Below are 12,874 nucleotides of genomic sequence, written 5' to 3'. Positions count from 1 at the left end.
GATGGTAAATTGTATACTGTGGATATTTTTAAATTGTAGAAAATGTCTTAAAGTAATATATTGGTTTTAATGGAGACTATGCTTTAGTTTAAAATAATTACATTACAAATAAACATGAACAATGTAAATGGTTAGCCTTTGAAATATCAATTATATAAATTATAAACTTTTCACTGAAATTAATATTTAAATGGAATAAATAAATGTTTCCTTTACTTTATGTGTTATTGCTTAATTTGTACTGAAGAAAGAATTGATCATAATAAAAATCTCACCTCAAACTCAATTAAGATTTAAAAATGAGTATGATCTGACAATGGCTTGGTAAATATCATAGAAATAAAACACTTTATAATCCTTTATCCACATCTCTCCTGATCTCACTTTAGTTAATCCTATCCACTTTCCTATTTCTTGAATTTGACATGTTTTGAACAAAGTAATTTATCAGAGATGATCTGGAAACTTAGGCTCAAAATGTCTGAGAAGTTTCTCCTTGCCATCTGGAACTCTGTCTGCAGCAAGTTCATATTGGAAACTAGTTATTTAAGACTGTGGACCTAAGCAAGTATCCCAGTCGCAGTCTCAAAAACAAAAGGCATCTCACTGAAGATCAGCAAAGCTAAGCTCACTGCTGACTACAGGAGACTGTGGAGGGAAAACAGAACTACTGAATTGAGTCTTGCCTTAACTTCCCACCATTAAACTGTGAACTAAAGGGTTTGGTTTTGAGCCAGTGAGCTTAAGGAGGGTTTGTCAGGCAGAAGTTGCAGACTCATACATCATATTACTGGCATGTATCTCTACTAATATAGCTACTGGCATGTGACTCCAGAAGTATCCTCAACTCAAGAGCTGGCTGATACAGTTAATACAGTTTAAAATAGTCACCCAGGACAGTATATTTGACAATAATAGTATTGAATAATTACATTGAATGTCTCAAGTAGGCTGAGTATACTGGGAGTCACACTAAATATGATTTAGCCCTTCTGGTGGAAATGCTGAGGTTTTCTCTGTTTAGCCATGGTGATGGCCATGGGCTTTATGTATTATATATTGCACTGAGCTAGGTCTCCTGTAGCCTTTTTATTCTGTAGGATTTTCTTTTTTTTTATCATGAAAAGATGTTGTAATTTGTTGTAAGAGGCCTTTTCTACATCTAATGAAATGACCATGTCTTTTCTGCCCTTGGATTTGTTTTTAATGTGGTGGATTACATTTATTGTTTTGTTTGTCAAAACATTCCTGCATCTCTGGGATGAAGGCAACTTTATCATGGTGAATACTATTATTTATATGATGATGGATTTTTTTATTTTTGATAATTTTTTTATGTCTCTTCATCAGAATTTTTGGCTTATTGTGTACTTTTTGTTATTGTTGCATCTTTGGTTTTAGTGTCAGGGTACTAATAGTCCTTAAACTCATTAATCCATTAAATGAATTTCAATGTTTTCCTTCCTTTTCCAATTTATGGAATGATTTGGGAAGTGCTGTTGTTATTTTCTCCTTGAAATTGTGTTTGAAATTTGTACAATAGCCTCTGGCCCTGAAGCTCCTTTTAGTTAAGAGATTTTTAATTATTTCTATCATTTGAATATTAGGATATGCATATACATACATATGTACATCATACTTGTACACATATACATCACATGCACATAAATATTAATGTACAGCATATACATATTATCATATTCATGTGTATGAATATGTACATATGCATCATATAAATACACATATACATATCTATGGATATGTATGTGAGTGTGTGTAACTGTGCCTATGAGTGCTGAACCACCAAAGCCAAATTCATTAAATCCCCCAAAGCAGTTGTGAGCTGCCAAACATGGTTGCAGGGAATGAAAGGGCGGTCTTCTGAAAGATCAGTATGTACTCTTAACCAAGGAGTTATCTTGCATCCGCCTCTAGCATTTTCACTCTTAGTTTCCACAGACAGGGTAAGGAAAGGATAAAGTGAGTTGAGGATAGGTGTTGGTTCAGTCAATTTCAGTGTCTTAAAGTCCTGAGTCATCTCTTTTGTACCACCTAACAATTTTCCAAGCTCTTTAACTCACATTCTCACGTTTGGATGCAGTGATGACCCTCTGGAGACACTCAGGATGGGATGGTTATCTTCATTTTAGAGAAGAGAAACCTGAAACCATGAAAGCAAGGGCTTCATGTAAGTATGCAGAAGGCCAGGGACAGAACATATTTGCTGCTCTCTGTGCTTCTCATGGGATGACTTAGCAGTTCTGCTGCAAGGATATTACTATTTGCATCTCTCCTCTAGGAAGAAGAGAAAGAAGACCCTGGTTTTTGGCAGGGTTAGAGTTTAAGAGTCCTTAATGGTTTCCCTCTGGTTCCCCAAGAGAGTACTCTTGAGGTGATGCATGAAGTCAAGTGACAAGGAGAGAAGAGAGAAGAGGCCCCATTCTAGTAGATAAGGTCCTGAAAATTTGTGGACAGATCATGAATTGCACACACATTCTCACAGAGACACATAGAAGCAATGGTAGACATGCCTCGGAGGCTTCCTATATAAGATTTGCTTAAAGCCCAGGTTTCCAAGTCAGTCTTAGATGCAGGGCATCTGTGTCCACTTATTTGGCATCCTTTGGCTTGAGATAGGGTATTCCTTGAATCCAACAGTTTTTATTCTGTGGGTTGCAACCCTTTTTTGGAGGTCAAATAACAGTTTCACAGGGGTTACATATTTGATATCCTGTGTATCAGGAATATGATTCATTACAGTAGCAAAATTACAGTTATCAGGTAGGAAGGAAATAACCTTATGAGGTCACCACAACACCAGGAACTGTATTAATGAACTGCAGCATAAGGGAGGTTGAGAATCATCACTAAAGACTTCTTGTACTGCCAGTATAATAACAATGAATTTTTCCCAGCTTTTAATCATCGTAGCTTGGTATCTCGAATTTCTGAAGGTTAATTTATCTAAGTGCAGTATTCTTATCTGGTATGGTATTTTTCTTTTAGGAATTTGAATCTGTAATTTTATGGTTTTCAGTTATCCAAGGTTGTTACTGAAGATCTGTTGTTCTAATGGAGGTACTTAAAGTTTACTTGAGGTTTGGCTCCTGATGATTTTAAGATCCTTCCTCCTGTAGATTTTTGTAAGCTGGACTCTAACATGGTGCTTAGTGAAAACCTTGTTCCACCAAATCTTTGCAAGATCCTCTGTCTCATGCATGTCTCTGCATGTCTCATGCAGGTCCCTATGTATTAAAGGTAATTTTCATGTTTCATTGAGTAGGTTTTCTAGCTCTTTTCATTTCCTTTGTATTCAGAAATTCAAGGTTTTATCAACTTTTAAAACTGTTGTTCCATAAGTCTCAGAGAATTTCTGCATTAAGATTATATTGTTGAAGGTGTTTTAAATACCCAACTAGACTTAGATATTCTTTCTATTCTTTGATCTGGTCCATGATAGAAGCTTTCACTACATATTTTTCTGGACGATTCGATCTTTCATTTGTATTTCGTTCATTTTCATGGTCTTTCCCTTTATTTTACTGAATCTCTCTTTAACATTAGAGATCGTTATTCTTGTGATCTAACTTGGATGTCTGTGTTCCCTTGGGTCCCATTGATTCATCTTGGAATCATCTTTAAGGATTTATTGTAAAGCTTTACATGCAGTCTTTACTGTGATGTTGCTAATATGTTATCATTTTGCTTTTCCCATGTCCTCTCATGTCATGTCATCAAGCATCTCCATAGGCTCAGTGCTTCTATAATGATGCCTGTTTATACAGCTCTTAATTGTCTCTACAGCTCTTATGAGTTAGCACATGCAGTATAAGGCTGTCTTCTGAAGATATGGCATAAGAGCAGTTTGGTAAAATGTGCTGACTTTGGTTCTCATTATGTATCATAGTGTAGTAGTTCCTCAATTATAATTGGTGGCACCAGTACTGGGGGAAGGTTTGGAGCACACTTCTGAAGTCCAGGCAGTGATATGCAGGTTACTGGCATCTAGCAGTAGAGGCAGGGATGTGTTCTCTTGAAGGGAACACATGGGAATAATAATAATGGAAAGCAGAAGGAAGTGATGGGTTGCAGGGACTCCAATTTCCAGAGTTTAAGTACTTCCCCTATGATGTCTTAGGAGCATCCAATTTACCACTGCACAGAAACTCTCATTCCTATACTAAGGACCAATGCATTACCTTGGATTTTCTTCTAAATATCAACACATAGAAATCACACTTCAATAAACAATGGAATAGTTTGTATTTGGTTTTTAAGATATATACTACAGATGTTCTAACAAAGATAAGTCCAAAAGTAAAAACAGCCCTACCATCATTGGCTCCTCACATTTTTCCTTCTGTTTCCACTTCCTTCTCAGCTAGTACAACTACGGTAGAAAGACAGAACCTCTTGCCAGTTGAATGAGGTACTGGTATAGTTCTATATCTCAAAGGTCCCGCATGTTGACATTAACTATGACTTTTGCACAGGAGCCCCACCAGAAAGATGCAGAATTTGTAAAATCTGCTTTAACAAGGTCTTAAGTTTTGTTCTCCATAACAATCACTGTTCGGGACAGGCAGAATAATACAACTGGGCTAGAGAGGCTATTGATTCTAGCAGAAAACTTACTACCATTATTCTACTAAACAGACCCCTGAATACTTATTATTATACTAATAGACTAATACATCACTTAACTCTATCAGTGAAGCTTCTATTTGCCATCATCAATATGGTGATTAAAAGAGATCCACAAACTTGTAAATATGCAGAAAATAAGAGACTATAGAATGCCCAGCTCTAAATGAATTTTCTATCCATACCCCATATTTTCCAAAAGCTTCTACCAAAAGCTCAGGGGTCATTAAGAAGAATGGAGCTGTGGCACTGGCAGAAAAATATATGTAACCAGAGATTTAATCAAATTAACTAAGTTAGCGTCAGAAACACATATATCATATACTTCCTCTCATTTGTGCTTTGTAGAATTTACATACCTAAATAAACTCATGTATGATTACATAAAATAATTTACTTTCTTAAATGAAATGGAAATGAAACACTGTAATGGAACGAAAAGGACCTACAGGAGTAAGGAAAGGCAAGGAAAGGGTGATAAGCATCCTGTGGAAATTTGTTCAATGTGTATGTTAAACCTGCCAGACACTTATTTAAATTTCAAAGGGAGAAATTCTTACTTAAAGCAATATCCCTTAAGCACAATAGTCTTATATTTTAATGTATAGGAGAGCCTCATTTCATGTCCAAAATAGTGAAAAAAAATGCTATCATTTGAACTTTATATAGAAAGTAAATGCATTTATAAATATCATTTATCTTTGTGTTATAATAATGTTTTATCTAGAATATATGATAAGAATATAATAACTGAGGTTTGAGGATAGACTGCAGGGAAACTGTCCCAGTTTAATTTCTGTTGCTGTGATAATACACCATGACATAAAAAGAAAAAAAAAAGGAGTAAAGGGGTTTATTCTAGAAATTTGTGCATGCTCTTTACCCAGCTAGCTTTCTTTACTCTTAGACAAACCAGGGAATGATGCCCTGCCTCCACATTCAGGCTAGGACTTCCCACATTAATTGTGGCTATCAAGAAAATCTCCCACACACATGCCCACAGAGCATTCTTATATAGATGATCACCCACTGAGACTCACTTAAGGTTGTATCACACTGACATTTAAAGCTAACCATCACACTCATTTAGCACACCCAGGGACTACAGCACACTCTTAGTATTCTCTTAGTGAAAGCACTTTTCTTTTCAGTTGTTTAAAAATAAATTTGATCTTTAAGGATCTTGAGTAGCTTGGACTCCACATGATAGCTGAGGTGCTAATCAAATTCCACATTGTGTGTGTGTGTGTGTGTGTGTGAGTGTGTGTGTGTGAGAGAGAGAGAGAGAGAGAGAGAGACAGAGACAGAGAGACAGAGAGACAGAGAGACAGAGAGAGACAGAGAGAGACAGAGAGAGACAGAGAGAGAGAGACAGACAGACAGAGAGGCAGAGACAGAGGCAGAGACAGAGACAGAGAGACAGAAAGCCAGAGATAGAGAGGGTTGACTCTGAAAATAGTATTTTGTTTTTGTTGCTCAAAGTCCTGGAGAGTTCTCAAACAAGTGCATTTATTAATAAATGAATAATTTGAGGAATCATGAACTTTCCTAAAGCAAGAATATTCAGTACTGTGCAGTGTGTGTGCACATACATGTGAAAATGTAAGAAAGAAACAGAAGCAGAAAAAGGAAATATCTATGTCTATGTATGCATGTGTGTGCAAGAGGAGAGAAGTACAAAGCCAGGGTATGTAGGGCACATGTGAGGACACATCTGTCTATGTAAATGAAAGGAAAGAAAAATGACAAAGACCAGAGACAGAGACAATGATAAAAATAGAGATGGCTTTATTTGTCACTAGAATCAACGTCATTTAAATCAACAAATAATCAAGGCAACTTCATCTTAAAGATTAGCATTTAGTGTTAGAGCCCCTGAGCACTGTTGCATTCAGTTTCATCACTAAGAATTGATCAAATATTCCCTCATTGCTTTTATGCTTTACTGTTGAGAGGTTTTTTTTCAGTATGTTCAAGAACACAAGAATGACATTATAGTGAAAAATCTAACTGTTCTGCCATTTTATTAGTTAGCATCTAGTTAACTTAAAAATCTTTAATTGTGCATATATCATCAGGGTAGAACATGGTATGCAAATTATTAAACAATCCAGATATGAGAGAAGCCAAATTTGAAGGTTTCCATTTTACTTCTTGTAGTTTCTATTTTCACTGTTCTGATGGAAGATATGTGTTGTTAAGGGTTGGTTAAATACTTTTTAGATAATATTTTGTGTTGGTCAGGTTTTTCTTCACTTGGTACATGACTGAAATAGTTTCAGAAGGTGAGCTTGGTTCATTGGCTGAGATGTTTCACTGTGCATTTGGGTCTCAAGCTTTGGGGCTGAAGACAGGATGACAAATCCTGGGGAGGATAGTATGTGGTGAAGGCTGCTCACTTCATGGCAGCTCAGAAGTAATGAAAATTGCAGGAATTCACTGCCAGGTGGACACAGAGATACCCACATGTCCCTAGTGAAGTACAGTCTGGCCCCAACACATAAAGTTCCAACCATCTGTAAACCAATTTATCAACACATGAACCTGTGGACGCATTTCAGATTCAAACTCATATTCTTTCTTTGTCTCTCTGTAATGTGGCAAATTGAAAATAATGACATATGTGTGTGCCCTTCCCCCAGTCTTGAGCAGGGTAAACAGACCTCCAGTGCTTGCCACAATGCCTTTAACAACCCAGGTGGAGTCATTGTCTTACTGCCTGCACCTGCAATTTCCTACAGGAACTTAGAAGAATAGCCTGTCCACTGAGCTCTGCTTTGCAATTTAATCAAGCTAAAACAAAGGATAGGTTTTGTGGCTTTCCCTTTATAAACTGGAGCTGCAGAAATAAAGTTTGAGCCTTGATCAGAACCTTTGTCTTGGATTCCTCCTTCTCTCTCATCCTGTTCTTTTCATGTCCAGCTCCCCTTTCAGGAAATCTAGTTCACCCATGGCTGCGGATGGCTACAGGTTGCAACCCAATGAGGGGTCTAAAAATGGGGGGACCCACTGAGAAACACTGTATTTGGTGGAGCTTCACAGAAAACAGAAGAGAAGGAACAGTATCCTACACAGTATGCAACAAACAACATTACAGCTAGCACTAGTAATAAAATTTAATTTTTGGAGGCTGTTGTTGCAGGAGGTACATTAAGAGGATACAGCTAGATTGAAGAGGTGTTGACACAATGCTGAATTCACCTAGGATTGACAGCACAATGGGACAGGGGAATTCTATATAGGCATTTCAGCAGCCAAGAGCTGCATCAGGTGAGAGGAGCAAGATAGTAAAATCACTATCTTGGATTTTTTGTTAATCCAAATGAATTTGCAAATTTCTCTTTCTAACTCTATGAAGAATTGATTTGGAATTTTGATGGGGATTGCATTGAATCTTTGTGTTTTGATTTGCATTTTCCTGATGACTAAGGATGTTGAACATTTCTTTAGGTGCTTCTTGGCCATTCAATATTCCTCAGTTGAAAATTCATTGATTGTACCCCATTTTTAATAGGGTTTTTTTTGATTCTCAGGAGTCTAATTTCTTGAGTTCTTTGTATATGTTGGATATTAGCCCTCTATCAGATGTAGGATTGGTAAAGATCTATTCCCAATCTGTTGGATGCCATTTTGTTCTATTTACAATGTCCTTGTCTTACAGAAGCTTTGCAATTTTATGAGATCCCATTGTCAATTCTTGATCTTAGAGCATAAGCCATTGGTGTTCTGTTCAGAAAAATTTTCCATGTGACCAAATGCTTGAGAACTTATTTGGAATTTTGATGGGAATTACATTGAATCTGTATATTGCTTTTGCAAAGATGGCCATTTTTACTATATTAATCCTGACAATCCATGAGTATGGGAGATGTTTCCATCTTCTGAGATCTTCTTCAATTTCTTGCTTCAGAGACTTGAAGTTCTTCTCATAGAGATTTTTCATTTGCTTGGTTAGAATCACGCCAAAGTATGGAATATTATTTGTGACTCTTATAAAGGGTGTTATTTCCCTAATTTCTTTCTCACCCCATTTATCCATTGAGTAGTGGAAGGCTCCAGATTTGTTTGAGTTAATTTTACATCCAGCTACTTTGCTGAAGGTGTTTATCAACTTTAGCAGTACTCTGGTAGAATTTTTGGGGTCACTTAACTACAGTATCATGTATCATATCATCTTCAAATATTGATATTTTGACTTCTTCCTCATACCAGTCAGAATGGCTAAAATAAAAAAACTCAGGTGACAGCAGATGCTGGCGAGAATGTGGAGAAAGAGGAACACTCCTCCATTGTTTGTGGGATTGCAAACTGGTACAACCACTCTGGACATCAGTTTGGTGGTTCCCCAGAAAATTGAACATACTACTACCTGAGGACCCAGCTATAGCACTCCTGGTCATATACCCAGAAGATGCTCCAACATGTAATAAGAATATATGCTCCACTATGTTCATAGCAGCCTTATTTATAATAGCTAGAAGCTGGAAAGAACCCAGATGTCCCTCAATAGAGGAATGGATACAGAAAATATGGTACATTTTCACAATGGAGTACCTCTCAGCTATTAAAAATGATAAATTCATGAAATTCTTAGGCAAATAGATAGAACTAGAAAATATCCTGAGTGAGGTAACCCAATCACAAACGAACACACATGGTATGCATTTACTGATAAGTGGATATTAGCCCAGAAGCTCAGAATACACAAGATACAACTCAGACCACATGAATCTCAAGAAGAAGGATGATCAAATTGTGGGTCCTTAGATGGGGAACAAAATATTCACAGGAGTAAATACAGAGATAAAGTGTAGAGTAGAGACTGGAGGAAAAGTCATCCAGAGGCTGTGTCACCTGGGGATTCATCTCATATACAGTTACCAAATCCAGACACTATTGTGGATATCAAGAAGTGCATGCTGAAAGGAGCCTGATATGGCTGTCTCCTGAGAGGTCTTACAAATACAGAGGTGGTTGTTCACAGGCCACCATTGGACTGATGATGGGATCCTCAATAGGAGAGTTAGAGAAAGGACTGAAGGATCTGAAGGGGCTTGCAACTTCATAGGGAGAACAATAATATGAACCCACCAGACCCCCAGAGCTCCCAGGGACTAAGGCATCAATCAAGGGATACACATGGCTATAGCTGCATATTTAGCAGAGGATGGCCTTGTCAGACATCAATGGGAGAAGAAGGCCTAAGTCCTATGAAGGTTTGATAGATACCCCAGTGTAGGGGAATCAGGTGTGAGATGATGGGAGTTTGAGGGTGGGTGAAGGCACACCACCATAGAAGCAGGGGGAGGGAGGATGGGATAGGGAATCTTTAGGAGGGGGAGAAAATGGGAAAGGGGATAACATTTGAAATATAAATAAAGAAAATATCCAATAAAAATGGGGGGAAAAACAGTTGTTAGAAAAATTCTCTGTTCAAGTAGATTTGTGCTGTCCATGGTTCCCAAAAGTAGGAATGGTAAATATATAAATGACATGAGAAAGAGAGAGAAAGAGAGAGAGAATAAGATATTAGAAGAGCAGTTGCCCCCTGTCTGAGATGTGTTAACAAAAGAGAAGGAAAATGTATATAAGTTATTTCAGAGCTCTCCTAGGGTCAGGAGGAAATTGGGAGACATCCTGCTTCCTCCCTGGCTTTTTCTGGAGATATCTTTGGTTCTGGTTGTACCTAGGTCCCATTGGGCCATCTAGTTCTCTTCCCTCTCTGCCTATTGTCTGTCCTTGGTGCATCAATCTGTCCATGTGTTCAATTTATCTCTGTTTTTGTTTCGTTTCATTGTTTGGATTATTATTGTTCTGTGTTTCATGTTCAAAAGAAAAAAATGGTCAAACCTTTATCTGCTGGATAATTACCCCTTGATTTAGTTTAACTTGTTTAAAAGGCCATCTCAACTGGTGTCCTGAACCTGTAGTTAGGTGTCTATGCTAGCTAGAGATACCCTGCTAGGAGATAATTGTCTGCCAAAGCTGCTTTTAAAGCGGTCAAAAGCTTTATGGCACCTTTGATAAGGGAGCTGATGGTTGTTTTTTCCTTAAAAAAAAAATCTCTGATTGTGATTATTGGGTTCAGAAGGTGCTATTCTCTTAAAATTATAGCTAGAAAAAGTAAGAATTTTGTCCAGTCTAAATATGTAAGATGTGTGAAGCCTCTTCATTTTTGTTTCTGACTGGTTTTAAAGGTATACATATGCTCTGCTTGTCTTACTTATAGAGTATTGGCTTATAATTTATTGGGTATGATTAGAAATTTGTAACATTGATAATAGAAAGTTAGCTTAAAACTGGTGACCCAAGGTTGGAGTCATTCAGACAGCAACACGTGGCATGAGCCAACCCAGGAAACAGGTCTCTAAAGATACTTCTAAATTGGGAGAATATTTTATGCAATTCTTATTCTAAAAACTAGACTTATAAAGGATAGGATTCAAAACAATGTCTCTTTAATGAGGTATTAAAAGCTGCACTGTCATGTATTCATATATAAGAACTGGCAGTCAAACTTTGTATTGGTTTTAAAAAGAATGGATTGTTTAAAACTGGGCTTTGTTTTCCAAAATTATGGGTATGCACTAATAATGCAAAAGAAACTTTAAAATATAGTTAAGCTGCCAGTGTTCCATTGGCTGCAGTTTGCAGTTTGATCACAGTCTCACACTTATTTGTAATTAAGAAAAAAGTCAGAGAGGTGGAGATTGTTGCAGTGTTTATGAAGGGTTGATGAGGCTATGGAACATGTCGGGCCATTAGAGCCTGACTTGCCTACTCTACCTGCAATTTCAGGAAATTCATATAGAATTATTATGAAATTGGAGGAATGTTTTCATACTGTTTCTTTGCATTCTGGTGACCGGGAGGTTTGCATTTAGTGAGCTTGCTTGTGATTTTGAATAACCCTTGAAGTGATATCATTAAAAGGTTTTGCCTCAAAGAATGGCTAATGGCCCTACATTACGACAAAAATTTGTTTCTGCTTCAATGCAAGAAGTTAGGACTTTTAATCCTTCAGTGTATATTATTCATTATACGGATATTTTATTAGCTGATCCTGCTGAAGGAGTTTTACTACAAGCCTTTGCTCCTTTTATACAACAAGCTTTCAAATTGGGGAGTAGTTGTTGCTCCAGAAAAGATTCAAAGGCAATATCTTTTTCAATACTTGGAGCCTCAGTTATATCCTAAACAAATTTGAGCACAGAAATGTTGTGGTAAATCTCTCCATCCCAAATATGACCTAGCAGTGAAAACACAATACAATTAATATGAATACATGCCGTTTGGCTAGATTAGGCAGATCTGCCACTACACTACCATCTTCCACATCTATGAAAACCGTTAGAACTTGTGACTTCTCCAGGTCATGTGCTTCTGCTCTGCTTTTCTTCTTCTTCCTCTCTCTCTCTCTCTCTCTCCACCATTTTCTCCTTCTTCTCTCTCCCCACCTTCTGCTCCACCTTCCCTTTTATTTGCCCAAATTTATTTTACAAATTAAGGTGAGAAGCAGTTTTACAGGAAATCACCTAAGTGCTGATTCATTCCTTATTCTCAGCCACTAACAGGAGAATGGAATTAACATCAAATATAATTAGCTCCAGGGCTATCCACAACACAGAAAACTCAAATAAGCAAAGATAGTTTGCTTTAAATGATTTTCAATAGTTGTTAGAAGATGTTAATTGGCTAAGACCTCATCTTAAGCTTACTACAGGAGAACTTAAACCTCTGTTTGATTTTCTCAAGGGGAATACAAATTCTAATTCTCCTGGACAATTAACTGATGAGGGACAAATAGCTTTGCAGAAAGTAGAGGAAGCTCTTAGCCAACAACAAATACATTATATAGACTATGATCATTTGTTGGCTGTTTTACAGCAGTCCTTTGGCAAAAGGGACCAATAATGTAAATTTATCCTTCTTTGTCTCCAAAGAAAATTTTAACATTCTATTATGAAGCTGTTGTTGTGTTAATACAGAATTGTGGAATAGAATCATGAAAGTGTTTTGGAAAGAGTGTCTTAAGAACTTGATGAAATATTTGCCCCTTATTCTAAACAGCAATTAAATTGGTTATTGCAGAATACTGATATTTGGCCCATTTCATGGCAAGCATTTTAGGCAAATGTGATAATCATCCAGAAGACAAGTTGCTAGAATTTGCCTCTATACATGTTTTTGTATTTCCTATTAATTTACTCATGCAGCCAATAGAAAATGT

The sequence above is a fragment of the Mus caroli genome, unplaced genomic scaffold (genome assembly GCF_978045245.1).
Source record: "Mus caroli unplaced genomic scaffold, Mus_caroli_1 scaffold_17, whole genome shotgun sequence".
Taxonomy (NCBI): Eukaryota; Metazoa; Chordata; class Mammalia; order Rodentia; family Muridae; genus Mus; species Mus caroli.
The sequence above is the reverse complement of the archived record's forward strand: the minus strand, read 5'-3'. Positions refer to the sequence as shown.